The sequence below is a fragment of the Chamaea fasciata genome, unplaced genomic scaffold (genome assembly GCF_029207755.1).
Source record: "Chamaea fasciata isolate MVZ Bird 193981 ecotype frontalis unplaced genomic scaffold, bChaFas1.0.hap1 SCAF_1, whole genome shotgun sequence".
Lineage (NCBI taxonomy): Eukaryota > Metazoa > Chordata > Aves > Passeriformes > Sylviidae > Chamaea > Chamaea fasciata.
The window spans coordinates 116,163,119-116,187,417 of record NW_027094086.1 but is presented as its reverse complement, the minus strand read 5'-3'; the positions used below and the strand labels follow the sequence as shown (position 1 = coordinate 116,187,417).

Here is a 24,299-nt window from a genome sequence, read left to right as displayed (position 1 = left end):
TACCACATTGGCCATTCTACTGAAAAATGTTTTGATGGACTATCAAATAGAAATTTGCTCATATATTTATGTATATGTGCCTCAAAAGCATAATAATCAGAGACGGGCATGCAGTTGAATACAGAGCTTTATAAATTATATTTTTGCCAATTTTATCACTCTTTGTACTTGGTAGGTTACTCAACATTAAAAACTCAAACAAACAATTCAAGACTAGAGCTACAGCTGTTGTAAATCCATGTGCCACGTGCAGTTCAAAGAAGGGAATGTGCTGATATAATCCAGCTGAGCCTTTGGCCTCTAGACATGAGTTGAGTTTACATTCAGCACCTAGAGTGAAATCTACAGGTGGTATAAGTCAAAGCAGGTCAAATGCAAGTTAGTAGAGCAGCACTGATTTGTGGCAGCTGAGGAGCAAGAACTAGATTATGATGAGACAAAGATGTTTCTCACTACCTTTCTTAAGCACTTTCTTATTTTAAACAGGCAAACAAATCCACATACTTCTGTAGAACAGTACAGATTAGCAGTTTGTGCTTTACTGATGGTTTCTTTAGCACTACTGTATGGTAGTGACTTTACAGTTGTAGGTGTGAGATCTGGCTTTGCTGAAGAAAGTTTTTCATAATGCAGACCAGAGTGTAGGAGCGCTGTAAACTTGTTTTATCCTGAAGGAAGAAGAGTGATAAAATTTCTTCCCATGATGTAGATGCAAGAAGCTTCCAGAGGGATGTTATTGGTGGTTTTTGTTGGTAAGGAATTATGGTTTTAAAGTACTGGATTTCTGACTGATGTAAATTAGGGTCAATCTGTTGAAAATTAAAATGTTCTGTTGATTCAAGTTCACAGTAAAGCTGATTTCAAGTGTGCTTTTTCTAGTGCTTCATGTAAGTCTCATGTAAACGTGAAGTATATAGTTTTAAATGGAATGAGATAACTACAGAGAGGTAAGAAAAAGGGGCTTAAATTTTTGAATTAGACTTTTTTCTTTTATAATAAAGGAGGAATGGAATTGGGTTCTTTTATACCTGACTATTTTATTAGTCTAAATGAAAGTCCAGGATTTATAGCTCTGTATAGAGGGATTAGCTCTGAGGCTAATGGACAAGGTAAACTGTGAGAAGTTACATAGCTTCCTGGGAAGGGGAATAATTTGGAAAATGAAATGTGATTTAGTTGTGCATAATTTATATGTAGAATTACCTTTGACTTGTCTGAAATACAGTACTGATGGATATGTTTACTTGTCACAATGCTTGGCAAACTGTGAGTAGCTGCACTGTATAGTGTTCTGGAGAACAGCTTGTTGGATTGGAGGGCCAGCTCCCAAGATGTGGAGCCCTGAACTTGCCTTGGGAAATATTTTCAGATTTTATTAAAGATTATGTGACAGTGAAAAGTGTGTGAAAAAGCTTCTATTTGCAAACTACTGAAACAACACAATTCAAAAGTATGCTGAAAAATGTGGGATCTTTGCCGCTGATGCATCTGTTTATTGCAACTAAGTGCATGAGGGAGTATTCAAGGAATTTCCACAGCTGTATCCTCTAGCCCTGCAACCTGCTGCCAGTGCAGAGCCCATGGTGATCCTGAGCACTGAAAGACTTGGTAAAGCACAGGAGGCCTCTCACAAACAGGAGAGTCTTTGTTCTTCCTGATCATTTGCCTCATGTTAGTTTTTAAAAAACATTGAATATGAAGTTTGGGTCTGGCCTGAATACAGGCTTTTTTTATTCTGAGACCAAGGAGCAAAGGGAGGTGTGTTTCTGCAGGACTTGGTACCTTTATGACAAGTGCTGGGACTTGGTTTGCTTGATTCCTTTATACTTCAGTGCAAACACTTGGTATTATGGCTACAGATGTTCTCATGTTTGCTCTTTGTTTAGGCTGATGGCTGCTGTATTTAAAGCCAAAGTGATTAAGTGACCGCCTGTAACTCCCAAATCCATGTACATGTTTATTTATTTATTAAATGCAGATGAAGAATTTCAGGAAAGGTCTGAGAGACTTTAAAAATCTGGCTTTGGGATAAGTGTTAAAAGAGGTCTGATTCTTTCTTAAACATGAAACTATTTTCATATACTTGTGCAATTTAGATGGCTTTACTATTCAAAATCCATTTGCTTCTCTGAATGGTAGAGCCCATTGCACAAAAAGAAGGCTGGTCATGCCTCCTGCTACCAGGACAGTAAAAGCCACAACCACTCAGGTGTAAAGTTTCACCTAAAGTTTCTTCATTACTATTAATTTTTTTCACTTAGAGAAGAACTTGACTTCTCTACATGCTTGAGGGGAAAGGAAGGAAAACAGCACCTCTGCTCTGTTTTGCTCTAGGCAGTCATCCTTTCTCACACTTTTGGGCAGCATCTTTACCTGTTTGTCTTTTCACTGCCTCTCAGATAAGGAGGTCCTAAATTTAACCTGTTTGTTATGGGCCAGCAGTTGTTCTTAAATCTGACAGCTGGGAATGAAGTATTAGTTCCAATACCTACCCACCTTGTTTTCTTACACAAGTTTTGTCTTTTCTTTTTCCTTATGCATTAAACTATATTGATAATTTCTGGAGAGAAGATGTGCTTCTATTTGTGCTGCATACAAGTGCCGAATTTGTCTAATACACCTATTTTTTCTCTTTATATAGAGTATTTCAGTGTGGATAAGCTGTTCGTTGAACTCATTTGAATTAACTACCTATGTTTGCTAACTTTTTTTTCCCCAAAAAATGCATCTTTTCCACGTCTTTTTATCCAAATTAATGTGACTTGCTTTAGAATTAGTTTTCAGTAGAACTGCAGATGAGGGTAAGTTAGTTTGCCCTTTGTAAAGTGATCCTCTTTTCTGTAATTCAGTCTCAATTAGGATAAGTATTCTATTTTTTTAAAATTTTTCTTTTCTAAAAAGCCTCAAATTATTTGGTACCAGCAAGGAGAAATAAATGTGCTGGGGACAGGAATAGCAAGAGCTCCTTTCCTGAATAACAGTCTGAGAAATCATTATTGGACCTACCATCATTCTAGGTCATAGAAAACCAGAAGAAAGTCTATTCTTTGCCATTTGTGTCACTTAATAAAAATCTCAACAAAACACAAAATCAAATTCAATAACCTACAGGAGCAAGACAGTAATACAGTGTCCATTAAATACTGATTTACCTTAAAACAAGCAAAAACCCAACAGTGCCTCACAGATCCACAATAATTCGTAGCCTATTGGATTTCTACCAAGAAAAAAATGTTTCAACTAAAAGTGCTCTGAGTCAATCTGAACCTTGGTTATCTTGCTGACAATGTACAAATATAGATAAACTATTGAATACTTTCTTCTAATTCTGCTTTATCTGTTTTTTCTGGCTACTTGAGAAAACAAAAATTCTTTGATTGGTACACAATTTATTAAGTCTTTAAGATGACCTGTCAAGTTTAAGATATCAACTAATAACATTTTTAATTGTCATTGCTTTGAGAAATAAACCCTTCCCCCCAAATTCTCAAGTTTGTTGAGATTTGTGAGATGAAAAGCTTTGAGATTATTTGAGTTCCTAGAACCCATTTCTTGTCTTTAGCATGAGTAGCTTCTCTGGTTTTATGGGAGCTGATGGTGGCTTACAGTGGAAAGAGCAGGTGTCCTTGGTTAAGTAGTTTAAAATAATTATCAGGAATTGAGGAGCTGTGTATTAATTCTGGGTCACAGGCCCAGTTGTGTCAGTACATGATAAGTACAAAATAACTTTGTCTTGCTTGTGCCAAACCACAATACCTTTCATGATCTGGGGGAAAAGATAGGTATAGGTAGGTATAAAGAGTCAATTGGTACAAAGTGATTTAAGATAAAAGAACCTGATTCAACACATACACAACAAGGTTCACGTTTTAATACAGAAATGCTGTTTGTTGGGAAGAAGGGGAAGGGATTTCCTCATCATTTTAGAGTAACACACCATGTGGGGTGGATTTTCTAGGCTGTATTAATGCGCAGCAACTCTGCTCTTCCACTTTTACACCGGACAGATTGAGTTGTGCAGAGCAGAGAAGGGTGAGGCCTAAGGACAAGGACAAAAAGTCCTCCCACCTCCCTTCTCTGAAACCAGAGCTGCAACAACTTTCTGCCTTTTCTTAATTCTTAGAACATTTGGACACTTGGGATTTTCCCTAGCTTTGTCAGACCTATCTCATAAAAGCTTTCCCCCAGAAGTATAGCTAACACAATTATCTCCCTTAATTTTTGCATTAGTCATGGAACGCTAATTAGGAAAAGTCTTCCAGGGTCAGCCTTTTGTTCCATGTAAGTCAACAGGCTGGGACAGAGACACAGAGGCAGTAGGAGCTTTCACATGAGCTGCAACTAATTTGAGTGTGTATGAGTGTTCTCATTACAGATGAGTTAGTTGTATTCTCCTGGGGGAGTAGCTGAGAAATTTGCAACCTTTCTCTTACAAAGTCTTTCTCATGAGTTCTGACTTTTTTAGTGTTCTCCAGTTCAGCACGCTCCAGAGGCAGCAGCAGCTCATTTGTCAAGGGCCAGCTTCTCAAAAGCTGGACGTGCTTCCACTACAAACCTGGCAGCAGTGGCATGGAGAGGTCTATTCCTCTGGAGAAGGAGGGTTTGTATCTTGAGGAGGCAGAGAGGGGATGGTCCTCTACCTGTAGGAGAGTTTCTTTTCTTGAAAAAAAATCATGCGGCTATAGGGCTTGCTTTGGTTTCAGAAACATCAAAAGCAGCCTGTAGTACTTTTCCAGAGGTTCTCTGATGTGTCAGGTACTGGATCCGGAGCTGGTTTTAGATGGAGTTCTAAACAAATGGGGCAGAAATTAAATTTTACAATAAAGCAATCTCCATGTCTAGGGTGAGGAAAGGGGGGACCTTAGCCCCCGAGCTGAAGGCTTTCTTTGGAAAAACACCTTTTCTTAACATGCCTTGTTTCATCTTTGTAGGAGTTATAACAATGCTTTCAAACTAATGTATCCGTGTGGTTGTAGTCATCTGGGGGTTGGTCTCTTTCTCTAGGCAGCAACTGGCAGAGTGAGAGGACACAGTCTTAAGATGAGCCAAGGGAAATATAGGTTGGATATTGGGAAAAAGTTTTTTACCGAACGAGTGATTAAATATTGGAATAGTCTGCCCAGGGAGGTGGTGGAGTCACCATCCCTGCATTTGACACTCTGTGCCATGGTTTAGTTGAGGTGTTAGGGCATGGGTTGGACTCGATTTTGAAGGTCTCCTCCAACCTAGTTGTTCTGTGATTCTAATGCCTCTAAGAAATGTATTTGATTTTGATCCTGCCCTTCCCCCACTGTTATCAAACAAAATTCAAACCAAAATAAACCATCAGTGTATTGAAAATCTTGAGTACTTTTGCTGTAATTTTCTGATTTCAGAAGCAAAAAAGGTATAATTTATTATAATCTGATTTCAGGGATGACCTATTCCAGCTTTCTGCAAGTTACACTGAGACACCTGAACAGACACACTTGAACAGGTGGTACCACAGGAGCACTTGTGGGGCTCCAGGGGATGAGGTGGGTTGTTGTGGCTCAGCAGTGAGGTCAGAGCCTGCCCTTTGGGGCTGCAGTCCTTGTGGGCAATCTGGAAGATTGTTCTGAAAACCTGCAAGTTTGAGAGTAATTCTGTTGTGTTACTTATTCACCTACTCCAATTAAAAAAAAAAAAAAAACAACAAAAAAGCGAATAAGATTAAAATCCAATTATTCAACCAGTTTACAATTGAGTGAATTCATTGAGGAGTCAGTAATGTGTTACTACACGTAATTTTATAGTCACAAGTCTCATGTTAATTGCTCAGTCAAACTGTCTAAAGATTCTTACTGCCTGACCTGTTCATCATATCAGTCTCTCAAACTGCTTCTCACCTGCTTATGTGTTCTCAGAGTGCTCATTTATTGCCTCTCTGATTGCACACTTTGTTTTGCTGTGACTTAATTTCTACTGGGTCTCTTAAAATAGACACAAAGAGAATGTGCAACTCAATTTGTAGTGTAAAAATCTTAAATAGAAACCCTGAAAATATTGAGGCTTAGTCTGAATTTGGCATTATACAACACATATTTTTACTGTACAGGAAGTAATTTGGCTTTATTCTGGATCTAAAGCAGTCTTTTATTTGAAGTGGAAGTATAAATATTTAACTTTGAAGTTGCCAGATGGGAAGGGAGATTTTTTTTTTTTCACTTCAATCTTTCAGTCATGAACTGATATAATGATTTTATCTTTATGATTCTGTAGTAGTGATTAAAGAAGGCTGCTATGGATGAAAGGTGGTATTGCCAACATGTTTTTGAATCCAAAACTATATGAGTCTGATTTAAAAAAAAAAACAAAAAAAACCCCCAAAAAACCCCTAATTTTTTTAACTGTCTGCTGATGAGCTACTTCTGGTTTTGGTGAGCTGTACTAGATGAGTGTTTCTAGAATTTCTGGGACACCACCTTTTAAATTACATCTTTCTTCTTCTAAAAGTACCACTGTAAAGTTGGAAAAACAAAATGAAATCAATTAAGCTGGGTTAAAAGGTGTAATGAGATTGTAACTGGGGCCAAAGTGTAAAAATTCTGTAGAGATTTTGATGTACTCCGTGTGTGTGTGTGGTTTGTTGTGGGGTGGTTATTTTGTTTGTTTGGGATTTGTATTTTCCCCTTTATTCTTAAATGGAGAAGATTTAGAACCAACTTTTTCGTTCTACCATGGTTGTCCCTATTCATAGAAAATCTTGAGCAACATGTTGGCTACAATGACCTATAGTGGATCTGTCTTTTAAAACCTTAGATTCATATCCATTTCCTACAATTATTGTGCTATAAACTCTTCATACAAGACGCCATTTTTGATTGCATTCACCTTGCACTGAGCAGGATGATCAGAGATTGTGCTTCACACTAGTCATTGAAGGTACAGCTGCCTGCCAGTCTCTTAATCAAGATTCAGCCTCCTTGTAGCTTCATAGTTTAAAAGTAGGCACTAAAAGTATTTCATCCCTGTTTTTAGCCATTAAGACTCCTGAACCAGCAAATCCAACTAGCTGAGAAAGGCTGATCATATTTCTTAAGATATTGTGACATGCTGTCTGGGTATTGGATGGCTGTACATCATGTTGAATCAACCACTGTGCCTTTTAGAGTGTAGTGACCTCCAGTGAGAGACATTTCCTTTGCAGTTGCTTTTAGTGGCACTGCCACTGAGTAACAGGTGCCAGCTTTAAATGGTGGGTGTTTGTACCACCCATCTCTAGCATGAAAAATTACTGCATTGTGCTTTTTTTTTCTTTAATAGAAAAGAGTTATTTTGTAATTATTTTCCATTGTTGGAGGACCACAGCATCGATTTCTGAAATACTGATGGTGCTATTTGTGTGGCTCTTCAGCAGTACCATGTCAAGCTGCCCAGCCTCAGTGAGCTGACAGTGCTCTGTGGGATTTGGCAGAGAAGTGAGTGTGTCTGGCTAATGAGCTGAGAAGAGGAGTAGCTTTCAGCTTCCCTAGGCATCTCCTTGGTAGATCTGCCTCCTTAGCTGTGGTACAAATGCAAGATGAAATGGCTTTCCCTGCCCCAAACTGTTTCAATAATGAATTGTGGCATCATACAGGTTTGTAAACTGCTGTTAGCTGAATTTATAGTTGGAGCAAATGGAGAGCCAGATAAATTTGTAATTTTTTGTGATTACTCATGAAAAAAATTATGGAGTCAGGAGGCAAAACCAAGTATTTTCCAGGACTGTATACATAATCTGTAAATGAAGGCCTAAGGAATTAAAAGTGACTAATTTAAGAAATATCTCTGGTAAAAACAGCATATTTTTTTTCCCAACATTGTCTGCTTTGATTCAATTAAGGAATCAAAGTGTCTCTGGAATCATAATATTGGGTGCATTTTGTAAAACATATGATAGCCATTTGTTCCAAATGGCATAGCAAGGGTAAAATTTACTTATTTAAAATACAGTTACTTGTAACATATCCTCAGACACCCCAAACGTAGCAAGAAGATCCGAAGACCCTGTGAGGGAAGAAACCACCTGTAGATTAGTCATAGAAACTTTATCTAGATACATTTATAACTCACTCTGATGCTTGACCATAGAATTAATTTATTCAGTTTTAAGCCATGAGTTATATATATGTGCTTGTGAATTTCAGAGAAAGCAGCACTACGGAGAGCAGTGTTCAGAGTAACAATCCCAAATTATGATCAAGATCACACTGTGCTGGGTGTTACACAAATGTATAAACACTGTAGCTGGTCCACAGATTTTGCAGTCTACATGACGGAGATCACATTTGCTGGTAATAAACTGCAGGAGGGTGGGAGGGAAAGGAAAAGGGAATAAATGAGGAACTTGAGCAGCATTGTGTATTTGACGGTGAGGATCATTAACTGAAAACAAATAGCTTGTTTGAACAGTGTGAGCGCCGTGCTTGTGAACTTTATAGAGAATGACTGAGAGTATTGAAGAGCAGTGTGGAGATGCAGTGGGTGTCTGTGGAATATCCACAGTCATCTTGAGTTTTCATCACAGTTCATAAGCACCCTACCCAAAGCTCAGGATGTTCAGCAAGACAACTTCTAGAAATCTCAGTGATGTTTACCTTAAGAGGAACATCAGGAGCAGTTGGTCTGTTTATAGCAGTAGATCCTCGGGGAGCAAAAACGGGAAGATCAGTACATGTGTCTTGTTATCAAAGCTGTAATGAGTAATACCATGCAAGGATGGCAGAATACATATATGCGTGCACTTAGCATGTGAATTGTGGATCTGTTTCATATGTCAGCATTTCTGTTGTGGTGTTTCATTTTTAAAAGGTTTCTCCACATCTCTATGTGATCCATGAACTCAGAAGCCTGCTGGGTTTTAATTTGTTTTTAAAGTGTTTAAAAAATGAGAGGTTGGATTAAATATGAGAGTATTAGCTGACATTTTTGTTGATGATGATGAGGTCTGTAAAATTTAATGGATGTGAAAAGACAGGTGGCATTGCTAATAATGCACAACTGTAACTATATCACAGCAAGCAGTTGACCATAAGGAAAAAAAAAAAGCCTCAGTACTCTTCGTGCCAAAGTAGGTGGAATAACTTGTGCTTTACAGCATTCAGACACGTGCAATCACTTGGGACTTGTCTAACTTCATGAATTTTCTCACATCTGTCAGATGAATCTGGAATCCAAATGCAAAAATGTGTCATTCATATCCACCATGTGTGTCTCAGAATGATTCATGTTTCTCTTGTGGGAGTGTGCTTGCAAAACCATTGTGTAGTTGCTGAAGTAGGGAAACAAATTCTTTTTCTAAGGTCACCTCAGTAGGGAAACTAATCTAATATGGCAGGGTTATTATTATAATAGTAATAATGCTATTTTTACTCATTGTAACAGCTAGCCATTCCCACTTGTGGAGTATGACACATCTGCTTCCAGCCCAAGTATAACACAGGCATGCAGATGAAGGACCTATGAAAACTGAGTGGCATTGGGTGACATGAAAGGATCTTTGGGTGAGCACGCTGAAAGTGCAATTTTTTCAACTTGTTAGTAGCTGTTGTGACATAATAACATTTCAAGGAGAGGTTTGAAGGACTGTAATGGGTTGCTGTTCAGATGTTTTCAGAAGGCAAATGTTCTGCACAGCACAGGAAAAAGCACGCTTCTTTTCATATTTAACAGTTGGTCTTTACCTATTGTAACCACATCCCTCATACTTGTTGATGCTCATAATCCTCATGAATCTTCCACATCATCTTGATGTTTAAGAGATTGGGACCTTCAGTGAGGGCCTATGAATTTTCACAAGAGACAGCTCTGAAATATTCATGTAAAGGCTTAAAAGACTATTATTTCTTGTTGTACAGCCTGCCTATGTCAAAATGTCATCTACTGCTCCTTGGTGTTCACTTGACACATAAATTTCATCAAGCAGTAGGATTAGTAAATCAGTATTTCTTACATTCTATATAATCCATTACTGATTCTAGATGACAATGTTCTTAAGGGGATTACTTATGTTAGAGAAGGGATAATAATACTAATATTTCAGATAGGCCATGGTTAGTGATACCAGCCACTAGACAATGTCTGTTTGCCAACAAAATTTTCAATAGTTCCTTATTGAATATTCTTTAGTTGCACTATAGTCAGCAGGGACTGGTTTGTATTAAACACCTGGTACCTCTAGTGGTGTCAGCTGCATTTATTGTAAAGTAGTGAACTATGAGTGAATTTACAGTAATAACTATAAAATTAAAGATTCCCCAGCAGACATCTGATCAGTCAGGCAGGTGCACAGTGAAATTTGGTGAATGTTTTCCAAAGAAGCTAAGATAGAGGAGTTTTTTGGGGTTTTTTTAAATTTGTCTTTTACCTAAGAACCCTACATTTTCTACTGCTATTTTCTATGGTGTTGAGTACCCAGTTTTGGGCTGATCAAGGAGTGCAGATAGGAGAGTGGGTGGAGTTAGGGAAAATAAAGGTTGTATGCATGCATGGTTGCTCTTCCATCACCCAACCCTGAACAGGGACACACCCTGTGCAGTTTTCTGGCAAACTACGATTCAGAGATCAAAGAGATAAACCTGATTTTTTGAAAGATATCTCAAACAGCAACATATATCAGTGTCCTCTTTGGAACACGTAGGCCACAGGTCTGGCTTATGTTTGGTGAGATAAAGTTTCCCTGAGCCCTTAATTCTAAGCAACATAATTTCACATGTAGACCTTGTTTTCTCGTTTCCCAATGATAATTCCAGCAGCTGGATTGTCTCTATTGTTTTTCCTGCATGAATATTCATGTCTATTCATTCAAATATTTTCAGTGCTTTTATAGAAACAGAAATCTTGATATAGTTCTGAAAGAATTTTAACAATGCCCAATGGAAACTTCCTCTGCAGAAGCAAGGCTTCCCTTTTCTCATTTAGATGCTTTTGGGAAGTGGCTCAGGAATGATGGAAGAGTGCTGCAGTTCAGCCAGTGGAATGGAAGTCTGCACATGAGCCTGCTGAGAACAGCTTCATTAGAGGTTATCTAAAACTCACAGTGTTGTAAATTACTAGGAAAAAACTAACATATGGACTTCATGGAATCTGGCTTTCTTGTTCACCAGGTGATATAAAAACCCTGAAACATCAGCTCTGGAGATCACGAACTGTTTAAAAGCTCTCTGGTACACAGAGATACAGGAAGCAAAATGAACAAAAATCCTCCTAAGAAAACCTTCTCAAGTGTGAACTTTCATCAAGTTTGAAAGGTGAGGATCAAAGTTCAGGAGCTTATTTTTTTGTTTCTTTTTTATCTGTCTACCTACCTTTAAGTCCAACCTTGCACTTCTACCCTATAAATTCTGAAAAACAGTACTGTCTACCTTGGTAGGGTACTAAAAAAGTATTGCCTGCCAGAAGCTGCCATCCCTTAGGGTGTGCTGTATGTGATGCAGAAGCCCTGATGAGCCAGACAGTGGCACAGCTTTTGGATTTAAATTGGAGTCCCATCTGGAAGTGACTTCCTGCATTAAGTTAATCAGACACAACTGAGTGGAGCTGAACTCTGGCATTACTCAGAGGTTGGGGTTCTGTCTGGCTAGAAACTGATGGGGGCCATCTACTTAGAAGATGGATGACATGTCCTGATCATATTGTTTTCCTTGATTTTTACAGTTTGGTGTTTTGGGGTTTTTTTGTGGGAGCTCTAAGGATTTTAGCCTGACTATCTCTAAAAATCAGATGAGGACTCCAGTCGAGTTGTGTACTGTTTAAGCTTAGAAAATGTGTACTCTTTGCTTGGTTGCACAGGCTTTGATTCTGCTGTAACCTTTCAAAGTCAAATGCATGGCATCTTATCTATAATTTCTTTTTATTAACCCAGACATAAAACCCCACATCTCCGCCTCCAAACAAAGAAACAATTGAGAAAAGTGAAGTTTTTCAATTTTAAAGTAGGTGGCTAAGGCTACACCCTGAATTTCAGTAGCATCAGGCTGAAAAGCCAGCTCACTGACTTAATTTTTAAATTGTGAAGTATTACAAGGATAAAACCAGAAATGCTCTGAGATGTCCACCAGAAATTGGGCAGAGGCTTCACAAATTTCTGGTTTGCGTTGCATGCAGTTTGTTTGTTGGTTATTGTTTTGTTTGGTCGGTTTGTTTTCGCCCAGCTTTTTCTGTGAAAGTATATTCCCTTCCTGGAGATAAGGTTGCATTCTAAGGCCAAACCATTAGTCATCCTTACTGGATGTTTCAAGCTTAGCCTTTACTCCTTACCTGAGCTGCATTATGATTTCCACAGTGCATGTCATCTTGTCACTGAGACGATATTTAAGCTTTTCGAAGTGGCTTGAATTGGAGTAATTTTTACTAACATTGCACATAATGGATATTAGATTCTTAATGGAGCAGGGATACTTCAGACCAGCTGAAATTCCATCCAGACACTCAGATAACATCTGAAAATCAGTAGTACCTCAAAGAGGGAAAGATAAGTAAGCAAGATCTCCTGTGGATGCTGTTGAACAAAAAAATACCTCTTCCATCAGTCTCATGGAGGTTTCATCCAAGTTCAAAAAAGTGAAATTTCTATCACACATAGCAAGCAGTGAGAGAGTCCTTATCCTTCAGACTTAGTCACTAGTGGGTTTCTCAGACAGGACCATTATTTGAATACCAGCAGAAAGGTTGTTTCCTTAAGAATACCAAAACAAATACAGTATGGATTCAGTTTCACTCTTGATGATAGTTGCTGCCAGCTTGGGAGGTCTTTCAGCAGCATAACATGCTTACGTGACGGTGATGTAGAGGAGGTCCCGTTGTCCTGCTGCAGTCTTGACAAATGTCTCCCTGACTGTAGCCAAGTTTTTACTGGCATCTCCACCTTGTGAATTGCTTCATGTTATTTCTTTCTGTCAAATCCCATTTCCTTCCCATCCTACTTCTCAGGCAAGTTAGGCCCAGATTCATGGTTGCAATTTCTTCAGCAATAGGCACATGATTTGGGAGGCTAATAAATGAGACCTTCTCCAAGGACTATCTTGTTTATTTTGTTGGAATCATCTTGCATTTTGAATATCCAGGTGCTTATGTTGGTTATGCTGTGCATGTGTGAGTTAGAGTGGCAGTGAGAATAAACTTCAGAAGCTCCTTGCTGAAGGTAGTGCTGTCACCTGCTGTCTTCCAGCTGGGTCTGTCAGTTTGTTGCATAAGACTTTTGTTCCACTTCAGTCTAGCTGACATCTAGACAGGTTGAGACTACCCCAGGCTGTATGGTTGCATCTTCTCTGCCTCCAAAAAGTCTTGTGTTTTTCACTTATTTTTTGTAAATCTGGTTCATTTCTCAGCAACAAATTGGGGACCAATCAGCCAGACAAGCTTAAGGTCAGCTTCTCTCAGTGCAGCAGTGACTCAAGCAATGGGTATGCTTGAGGCAGTAGCATCTTTGTGTCTCAGAGCCATGCCAAGCAGAGCATAAACAGCCTTGTTCGAATGTACAAGGTGGAGGAAAATCTTCACACTCGGTCTGTGCTAAGTCAGACAACGTAATAAGGCTTTCAGGCCCCAGTTTTGTGTTTAGATGAGGAATCCAACTGGTAAAGTATCTAGCAGCTGTCAGACTTGCATGGATTTTTTTCAAAATAGATTCAGTTGCCAGGAAGACTGAATAATTTTTATTTCTCTCTTTCTTTAGTTTGTATCACTTATGACTTAGATGGTTTTCTTTTATAATATTTCATTATACTTTCAGGACAGTTAAAAGAAAAATAATTACAAGTACATTAAAAGTTGTTAATCAATTAGTTATACTGTCATATCACTGAATAGAATATACAATACACCCAAAAAGGCATGTTAAAATGTCCAAAATTATATGAATTATTAACTTTGTAAGGCAAACATTTAAGAGTTAGGAAATTTGGGATTTCACCTCATCTGTCTTCATTCATGCCCATGTTGTACTTCTGTTAAAATTAAGTCTTCAATCACTGGGCCTTGTGCTTTCCTCTCCCATGGACCTGTAACTCATTTGGTGCACAGCACTGACAGAATTTGCCCATTGACTTTAATGAATTCAGAGAGAAATAGAACCTGGTTGTCTTAGGCTTAGTTTTCCCTGTATTTTTTAAGGTTTTGATGTATTCTGATAAACAGAGAATGAGCAAAATATTACCCCACACTGAGGGCTGTGTGCCTGTAATGCAGAGAGGATGAGATCATTACTGATGGAGATTCATAAGGTCTGGCTTCTCCATGTGCACCTGCACATACACACTCTGTATGTGCAGCTCCAGTGACGACTCACAGAGGGCCCTCAAATGACACCTATGCTGTGGCAAAGTAAGAAATGCATCTCTTTGGAGAATGACAGGATGTAGAATGGCTGTGTCAGAGGCAAGAACAGAGGCTGGTGAAGCAGTTCTTATCGTGGTATCAGCGGTGCAGCCATTTGGTGTCTTTCCACAACACCCTGCCTTCTCTGCCCCACACCTTTCAAATCCTGCACCAGACATGTGGGGTCCTTCCCACACTCTGAAATCTCTATTCCCCCCCTTATGCCCCAATGCATTGTTCCTAGTACAGAAGATGGTAAAGATACCGTGGGAACATGTTGAGATCAGGAATTAAAGGTTTTTTTGCGATTTATACATATCTGTATATTTTAATATATATATATTTGTATATGGGAACAGGGATGGGGCTTTTAAGACTGCTGTTGATTAGCTGGGCTTTGTGGATCTGGAAAATGCTGGGTATGCAGGCTTTCAGGTAGGTGAGATTTACTCACCTCTGCATACTTTTTGTAAAATTTCATTTTTTGTGGTACATTCTAGTTTAGCGTAACTATAAATTATAATTGGATGGAATAATTCTCAGTTATGTTCACTAACAATTCTGTGCACAAACTTCAGACTTGTGTGCAGTGTTCTTTTAGAAGGAAAAAAAAATATCCCCAGAGACACAAATTAGGAAAAAATATTTTAACAATTTTTTTAATTATTTAAATGCATAATCCTTAGAAATGGAAAGAGCTAATTCCTAAAACTAGGAAGTAAGACTGAGCATAACATTCATTTTAATCATCCAGATGGAGGAGGAGGAGGACAATTCATCTATTAAAAATAATTTTCATTTTCTGAAGTATCTTATGCTAGTTATTCTTGGATGGAATCTTAGTTCTAAAATGCAAATGTGTGCAAAGAAATTTAAAGCCTTTCCTACTGCACAACTGAATTTTGGTTGAAGCAGCATCCCCTGAGGATCAGAGATTTTTATTCTCATTATAGCTTCTATTTTTGTTTTTCTTTAGGGGCTGTCTTTCCAGGCTATTTCTTGCCAAATTTCTGCCAGACTTGCATTGTGGAGATTGCAGGTTGTAATAGCTTTACATTTGTAATGTAAAAATAATGATTAAAAAAAAAGTTCATGATTTCCTAAGAACTTAAAAGATTCGGCTCAAAAATTTGTCTTCCCCTGCTCTCCTGTCCAGATGCTTCTATCTACTTCATTAGGTGATCTTAATAGGAAGGTAATTATATGGATCTCTGCAGGATCCACTGGACTGAAATTTGAGGAATGAGTGTTGGCAACAGTTTATACTCTCTTCCCTTGAAAAAGAAAGCTTATTTTTGGTTTTACAGCTGTTGCCAGGTTTTAATCCAGGTATTATAAATAGATTTTTCTTATTTATGTATTTTTTTAAACAGAAATCCAGGTTTCTGGAATGATAATTTTTTTGCTAGCTGATGTGATCTCAGCATTAGTAAGGAAATAGATCTGCTGTCCAGGCCTTTGAGAGGGTGAATAAAGGGGAGTCTTTGTCAGCATATCCCAAAATGCTGTCTCTGGCATTGTTTACATCTGGGTTCAAGTTATTCAAGGAGTGTGAATAACTTCCTAAGTTCCTACATGAGCACCAAAGGTTTTGAGAAGAGACCATTACATTCCTTTTTTTCAGCCAAGAAAGATTAATTCCCAAGAGTCCCAGGAAGGATTGATGCACTTGCAGTAGAGCACTCTGTGGAAATTCTGAACTAAGTTGAAGTATGTTTCAAAACATTTCCCATTCAAGAAAGCACACAATCTGGTCATTCTAGGACTGGAAAAGTTAAAAGAATGTATTTAGAAACTCTCTATAGGTTTAACTGAACACTGGACCTCAGCCTCAACCCAGAGCAACTCTTCATTAATATGGTAGTCTGCTGGGATCATTAGTGGTCATCAATGCAATGTCTCTTTCTGAAGAGACAATGTCCTCAGCCAAATGCTAGGAGGCAGACAATGTTTTCTAACATGGAAGTTAGAAAGCTCAGTTGGAGCTGAGCTGTCAGGAAGACTCAGTTTTTTTCTAGCTGTTGAAGAATAGTTTCATGCTTTTCAAGCAGAAGAGTGATTAAATAGAATTTTATTATAAGCATTAATGGAGTAAACTTTTCTTTGTGCAACTCTTTGAAGGCTGCTTCTGACCTATGCACTGCACAAATACAGAGACAGTCTTTCACATGGTCCATTTAAGCTTACTGTGCAATATTTCAAGTACTGTCCTTAAAATATAGTCCAGAAGCCTGAATTTTTTCACATTTAGAATTCCATTCAGAGCCTTCACTGGGAATATTTTCCATTGTGGCAACTTGGAGGCTGTCCTTAAGTTTCCCAGGGTTAGTTTTGAGCAAATTGTTTTTGCTTTCAATTTGTGTACGCAGAGCAAGATGGAGGAGGAAGGATCATTACTTTTTTATTAGTAAGGCTAGATGGTGATGGGTGCAATATTTGGTAAGGATGTTCTAATCTGCAGCTTCTGATGTGCAATTATCATCTTCTGATTTTTCATAACATGCTCTTCTCATCATGTTTGTGCTCTTTAATGGAGGTGGAGTTTTAGGAAGCAGGTGAAAGGGTTGTAACATCAAATGTAAAAGTTAAGCTGTGTATGGTATGAAGCAGAGTACATATGTTAGCACAAGCAGACAAGACAGGAAGTCTACTTACAAAAAGACTGAACTGAAAAAAAAAAAAGGCAGAAAGATAATTCTATCTCACATACTACTGTCCAAAAAAAAATGATTTTCTAAATGAGATAACTGAAGCAAAGACATTCAGGAATTTGGACCCAAGTTCTGAAGCAAGGAAGAACTAAGCCAAAACTTTCACCAAATTTGCCTTGAGATCTTGCCTAAATTTTTGGCCTGTTCTGCTTCATGTTCACTCAGAAATTTAGATATTGGTCTAGAAGAAATAAAAATATTAGATGGAACCTGAATAATGCCTTGTCTTGTCACGGGTTGTGTTTAAATCAGATTTAAGATTCTCAGCCTCTCTCAGGAGATCCTTCTTATCTCTAGAATATTCTTTACTTGTAAATCAAATTGAGCTCAAAACAGCAAGGCTCTAAGAGCTATTAATAAAAGAGTTTAATGCAGGTATTTCAACAAGTACAATTGCCTTAGTGCTGTCATGTATGCACAATGTGCATCGACTGAAATATGGCTGTTGATATTTGCTCTTCAGCTGTACTGTTATTGGTGCATATTGGTATTTCTGTTATTAGTATTAACATTATTTTTTCTGTATTAAAGTTCTGAGCTGCAGTTTTTACTACATATGATTCTCAGAAAGCAAATCTTAACAATTGTCTGCAAGAGATGGGTTTGACTGGGTTAGAATCTTGTGTTATGAAAGATGTCAATTTAAATCTTTTACCTTCCTCACATATTTTTGTTTTCCATGGTTCAAGGGCTTTGACTTGAGTAAAGAAGCAAAAGAGAATAACACTACAAAGTATTTTTGTGTTTTATTTTGGGGGGGATGTGGAGAGGGGCTAGGCGGGGGGATGTGTGTGTCTGTGAGGACCTCAGATACCTTAGAAATACCAGCAGCATGCTTTTCTGCTGAAGGAGGTTAACAGACGTGTCAAAACATCTGACCAGGTGACCAGGCAGATACATTTTGAATATTAATAAGCAACTCAGAAAATAAAGCATATAACACTACTTTTCATCTGTTATTGTAGAAGAGTGGTAAGGTTAGGAATTGCAAACAACAGTTTACTGTGTGTTCTGCAAGCAAATGAGGGAGAGACAGCACAAAAAGTGTAAAAGGGAAGCTGAATTGCGTGAACAATTAACTTCCTGTGCTTTATTTGCCCAAAATGGCATTATATCATTGCTCCATTGGATCGCCTCTTGGCAATTGATACTGGAAGGAAGGAGGTGCTGTCTCACAGAGAATTGATGCAATTTGTGGAGTTGCCATCTCCAGCATGTACATTACAGCAGAAGTACTTCTGTCATGACCTCAATGTTCCTCCTTTCTGTTCCAGATCTGTATGTCTCCTCACCACTTCCTAATTAGGTGATATGATAAAACACAAATGTCCATTAGGGACCAGGCTGAAATTACCAGACTGACTTTATTTGCAACCTAGTTTGAATTCAGGTCTTGAGAATTGGGAAGTGGGTGATTGTATTAACCCATATTTTAATAAACCCTTGATAATTTATTATTAAATTGGACATCCTTCCCCACCTCTGTCCCCAGCTACTCTCTACAACCCCTTACCCTTCACTGTAAAATTTTCTGGGACTTCTTTTGCATCACAGGAAAGTCTAATGAAAATTAATTGGTAGCGCCACAAGCTTTCCCTTTCAGGCTACTGCAATTTGGATATTTTTGCAGATAGAAGCAGCCCACAGTTTATCCATTATTGAGCACTTTCTAGTACTTGAAACTAACATCAGGCATTTGCCTTCCAGGTGCCCCATCAGCTGCCCTTATAACAGGGTAACCTACAAAGTCTAATTTGATTTACCAAACTGGATGCTGGTGTGCATAACATGACAGACTTCCCACTATTATTTCTAGCTGAGATGGAATTCAGCAGCTAACAAGAGTAGCTAAGCATCTACCATTATAAGTGAAGAGAAATCCTTTCACAATTTTAAATAGCTTTGCATTTCTAAAATGCTTAGGGATCACTTAAAATCCACAGATGCTTTTGAAAGAGGCACGGTTCACTGCACAGTCAGTCATAATGTTGCCTGGTCTGAGCACAGAAGAGATATGCAGCTGACGTAGCTTTGGAAGGTCACAGTTGCTGTATTTACTGGAGCTTATTATTAGCTGGAAACTCTATTTTTGCTATCAAGTGCTCTTGTCAAATCCAGGCTTGCTGTCAGAGGGCAGTGAAGAAGTGATATTCCCTGAGAAGCTGTCCTTCTTATGACCGTTCAATAGTATCCCTAAATGAAGATTTAATGTATTTTGAATGGAAAACAGAATCTGTGTTCCATCCATTTTGAGTCAGGAAAAAACAAAAGAATAAGCAGCGCTCGGCCTTTTCTCCATGGATACATTTCTGCAGAGCAGCAGGACTTTGGCAGCAGAGCTCTCTTCATAAAACAAGTCATTTCCAGGAGGGTTGGTGGGGTTATTTTTTTTCTTTCTCTTTTTGGAAGAAAAAAATAACCCAAACAGTGTGTTCTGGGAGGCACTTACTTTAGTGATTCCTGAAATTCTCTCCTTTACTTTCCAGCTTTAATTTTATTATCTAAGTATAATTTTCTTTCCTTCCCATGTGTTGTGCATCTGCTCTACAGGCTCCAGCCAGGAGAATAACCATATGGGGACATGAAAATCTCCACTGCATTGCTGCCAGAAGACAAGTTTATGTTCATTCCAAATGGCGTCAAAGGCTGCTTGTATATTTTCCCTTTACATCCCTTCCAGTGACTTAAATCTGTGGTGTTGTCTAAAACACACAAGAAAAGAAAAGATCTGTCAGATTATGAACTGAAAAATACTCCTCATAGTGCTGGAATTTGGATGATCAATGAGTTTTACTTTAAAGCACTTATAGCATTGAGCATTTTCTGCTTCTTTCTTTGTCAGGTAGCAATTACTGCACAAGGACAAATTCTCCTTCTGACTGATCCCAGTACTTTTCTTCATTTTTTCTCATGTCAGATTCCTTCCCCAAACTTGCATAGAGGCAATATTCTCTGTAGGAGTGAAAATCATTCTGTTAAAATTTCTCCAGTGTCTAGTGCTCTCATTAGGTAAATGCCTCACCTGCTGCACTACCTTTATCATTCAGTGCTGGTTAGAAGTGGTATGAAAATACTGTGTAGGCATTGCTAAAAAAGACAGTCAACATCAACACAGCTTGATCCAAGCTGATGCTGAGTTACCGACTTGTCCTGGGAAAGGGTAGTTACCTCATGTTGGACAAGCAATCGTTGTTCACAATCGCTTGTCATAAAATGAAAGGTTAAAGAAAATTGTGCCATTAAGGACAGAATGGCATTTAGAAAAAGTAATAATAATAAAAAGTCCTGGTTGTACTTGAGCAAAAGTAGCCAAGTACTGATTGCTTTCTAAAGAACTCAAACTGTGTGATATATACTTGTTTTTATAAATAGCCATTTGAAGACACATGCAAACTTCTGGCAGACATGGTCCTCACCTAAAAGTCTGACCTGAAAGAAATTTGGTGTATGGAATTCATTTTCATGCAGTAAAATCTGTTTTACTCAGAATGAATTAATTGCTAGAGGGGAAAAAAAGCAATACCTACCATTCTTTCCTCTGACACAGGCCAAGAACACTACTTGGTCTAGTATGGCTTAAAATCTCATGGCCATAGTGCAGTTCCACAGCATAGCGCTGGTTCCTGTGCCAGCTAGGGCTGCTGAACCTTGGTGCTGGTATTTCCCTCTGAATGATGACAGCTTTGAGAGATATCTGCAAATAGAAACTTTACCCTAGAAATTTATTTGGATCAGACTGGAGCTGTTACTTATTAGCTCCCTGGGACTGAGCTTCTTTGTAGTATTTTTCCAAAGCTTTATCTGTCCTGCTCACCAGGCATGGAGAACTTTTGACTCTTTACAGAGGAAGAGTCAGTGCTCCAAAGTCACTTTGAGGAGTTGGTTTCTTTCCCATTGCTTTACAAATTACTATGTCATGTTCCCACTATTTTTGTTCTTCTGGAGTTCTGTCTCCAGATCCCTCTGACTTGCATATTTCCCAGTGCCATTTCTTATTTGTTAGATATGAGACCTTGTGGTCCAGCAACACTGAGTATCCTCAAAATCTATGCTGATAAACACTTGTTCTGAAAATCAATGCTCTTCTGCAGCCGAGAAAGCTCGGGAGGCAGCAAAAGGTACAGATGGCTTCCCACAGTGTCAGTGCCTCGTTGTGTGCTAGTGTTTCCCTCTGCAAGAGGCCGCAGCCAACACAACTTCTCATGGAGCTACAGGCAGGGCTCTGTGGCTGTGGTGGGCTGCATGTCCAGGGTATCAGTCCTTGATTATTAATCTTTGTCCATGTAATATCAGGCAAGTGACAGTCTGTAAAAGGCTCAGTTCATCCAACCTTAGAAAAGTTAGTTAGACATATAACTATAATCTATTTCTCTGGAAAAGCTGCCATTTCAACTTTTGTTCACTTATGATGCAGCTCAGTCCAGAACTGGGAACATGGGTTGCTTGTGAATCATAGATAATCCATTCAGGACTGGATGTGGTCTCAGTAGCAGGAAATTCATGCTGGTCAATGCCTCTGAAAGGATGGCTGTTCTACTTTTGTGTCCTCCCTCCCCTTTGCTGCATGTCAGCTGAGGCTGGGGTATGAGTTGTTGAAGTATGGTTATTAATGAAGAACAAGGGAGACATTCTAGATCAGATGTACACAGCTCTCCATAATCCTTACATTTGTTGTACATTCTATTGGCTTTCACAATGACACTTGGCATTTCCTTAATTGTTAAAGATGTTTTAAATCGATCTTTCTGGACAGATTTTCTCTGCTGTCACATCTGCCACTTCATGTCAGACTTCAAACGTTCCTGTTCTGGCTCAGCCTCAGTATCCTTACAGTACTTGATATGTTTTCTCTGGGAAACAACTTCCAGATTCCAGAATATTTTCCTGTTATTTCTAAATGCCAACTCAAATACTGGATGTGGCTGGGTTTAGTACTGGCCTCATTATTGTAGCCATCCCTTAGAGGGTCCATTTTCTTTTTCCTTAACTTTTGGTTATTTACACTAGTGAAAATACATCTCATTCTTATGGTGTTGAATTAGCAGTGTAAATACTATCTTTGATTCTTTTAGGTATTGTCTGTCTATTTTCCTGTTCACTAAGGAATGATTCCTTCGTTCTCCCCTCCCTTTGATCTTGAATTCTACTTTTCTCATTACCATTATCAGAACTTTAATTATAAAGCACCACTTGCTATGTCTGTGAGTGGCAGAACTGGGCCTTAAAGTAATGTATTTTGTCTTTTATCTTTTTATTTCTTTTTTGGTACAGCTTTTCTTAGAACTGGCTTCAGAAATATTATATTCAGAGGAAATGCACATTGAATTGTAGTTTGATCAGTGTTCCAGATGCCAGTTGTTAGACTTTAAGCAGGCTATACCTGTGGGCTGTATTCATTGAATAGGCTGTGCATACCTGTGTTGGGAGACACAGGGAGAGAAAAATTGGTTTTATTAATCGGTCAGTTAAAGTTGGCAAAAATAATCTTCAGTATTCTTTCTTTGTGTACATTTCCTCCTGGTTATCTTGACTAGAGAAAACAGTTTGTAGCACAGAATTTTCATAAACTGATTTTCAATAGTTCGAAAAGATTAGCGATAAGTTGACACAAGCTGTGGGCAAAAATGCTAATCGTGAAGTTACATGTTGCTGAATATCACCTTGTTTTGTATTAAATAAGGTCTGTGTTCCAACAGATATCTAGGCTGGAGATTCTGCTGCCTACATACTGCTTCCACTCTGCAGAATGGAGTCATTATGGAGGGGAATAGCACGGCATATACTGATGTCAAGTGAAATTCCTTTAAAACAGATGAGAACTTAGCCTTTGTAAGGACTGATTCAGATATGTAAGCCAGCTGAAATCTATGTGTATATGTGACTTTTTGCATAATTGCTTAAGAGGTACAAGTAATAACAACTTCATTACTTATAATTTCTACAGCTTTATAAAAAATATTTAAATCAAGCCACTGGTTGTGCTGGAAGTGCAGTTATATCTGAGTAACAGCTGCTGTTTTACATTAACCTCTGCCTCCACTCAACATGTAAAACTGCAGTATGAAAAAAATGTAAATTCAGTGGAAGTATCCTAAAGTCAATAGCAAACAAAAAAAAATCAACTTTGTTAAAAGATTTTCTTTGTTTGGAAAATGAAACGAAACAATGCACGAGAACTTTTAAATCTCTCTACTAACGTGAATTATTTGCATTTGTTTGCTTGCAAAACACTTGCTATACTGTTTTCCCATGTGCACATGCCTGTTGAATATAATTTTAAAATACCTTTTTAAATGGACTTCCTATAACTTTTATTTATCTGAATTTCAAATAGGTGCTTCAGAATAGGTGCCTGACAGATGTTTTGCTGGGCTAAAGCTGAACCTTGATACGTGCCCCATCTTCTTTGAATGTTCTTCCTTTTTTAGTTTTCATTTTTCTCAGAGAAACAAAATGAAAGAGCTTGGCCAGGCAATTCAGCTTGACACTCTGAGGCATTGCATGAGTCATTGGAGGAGACTGGAAGATATTCTCATTCTTGCCAGAAATTCAGCCTTTTTACAAGGTTCTTATTTAGAAGTGATGGACAACCTTTCCATTGCAATTTCTTCCTCATGCTTTAATTCACCAGTAGTGCTAGGATGATGGGCTTCACCATTATAAATACAGCAGCAAGTGTAATTATTTTGAATATTTTTAAGATTTTTTTTAACCTGTTCTGTTTTCTATTCATGATTAGTCAATTATTTTCATGGATGAAAAAAATTGTGCTGTTTCATGGGGAGAACACAGTAAATCAAACTATTTAAAGTAACTAATGATGTTGGAAATTTATTCATGGTATTTCTTACTGAGTTCCCCTGGATAGGACAACTGAGGAAAAAATGCATGGACAAAAATTTTTCAGTTATTTTCTAATTCTACATTCTATTTCTATTTTCTAATTCTGATTTCTAGATTCCATTTCTTCTCAGCTCTGCCTTCCATTGCTATTATGTTCTCTACAAATCTCTCTGTAGTTAGCGCTGGCTTGTAGTTTGAAAGTTGTAATAGCTATTTGGGTTTATGAGTTCTCCATCAGCTTGAAATAGAATTGATACTGTGGTGAGTTAACCTCAAATTTAAGCCTTCCAAAACTTCAAGCCAGATCCCAGTAATCATCAGAAAATCACCTTTGTATTATGAACAGAATCCTAACTGTCTCTCTTACACTGCTATGCTTTTAGCCACTGCAGTGAAACAAGAATGTGTATGTGGGGATCGAAACCAAAA

General features: G+C 38.2%; 1 long non-coding RNA gene across 2 annotated transcripts; it reads left to right on the top strand.

Moving 5' to 3' along the window:
* Positions 1-408: 408 nt before the first annotated feature.
* LOC136287815 (uncharacterized) lies at positions 409-11,244 on the top strand. 2 transcript variants are annotated; one of them, XR_010720388.1, is made up of 3 exons: positions 409-752; positions 10,921-11,021; positions 11,106-11,244. It is a non-coding gene; the product is annotated as an uncharacterized lncRNA (long non-coding RNA). The 2 variants fall into 2 exon arrangements; XR_010720411.1 differs by lacking the exon at positions 409-752 and adding an exon at positions 9,428-9,503.
* The last annotated feature ends 13,055 nt before the right edge of the window (positions 11,245-24,299 follow it).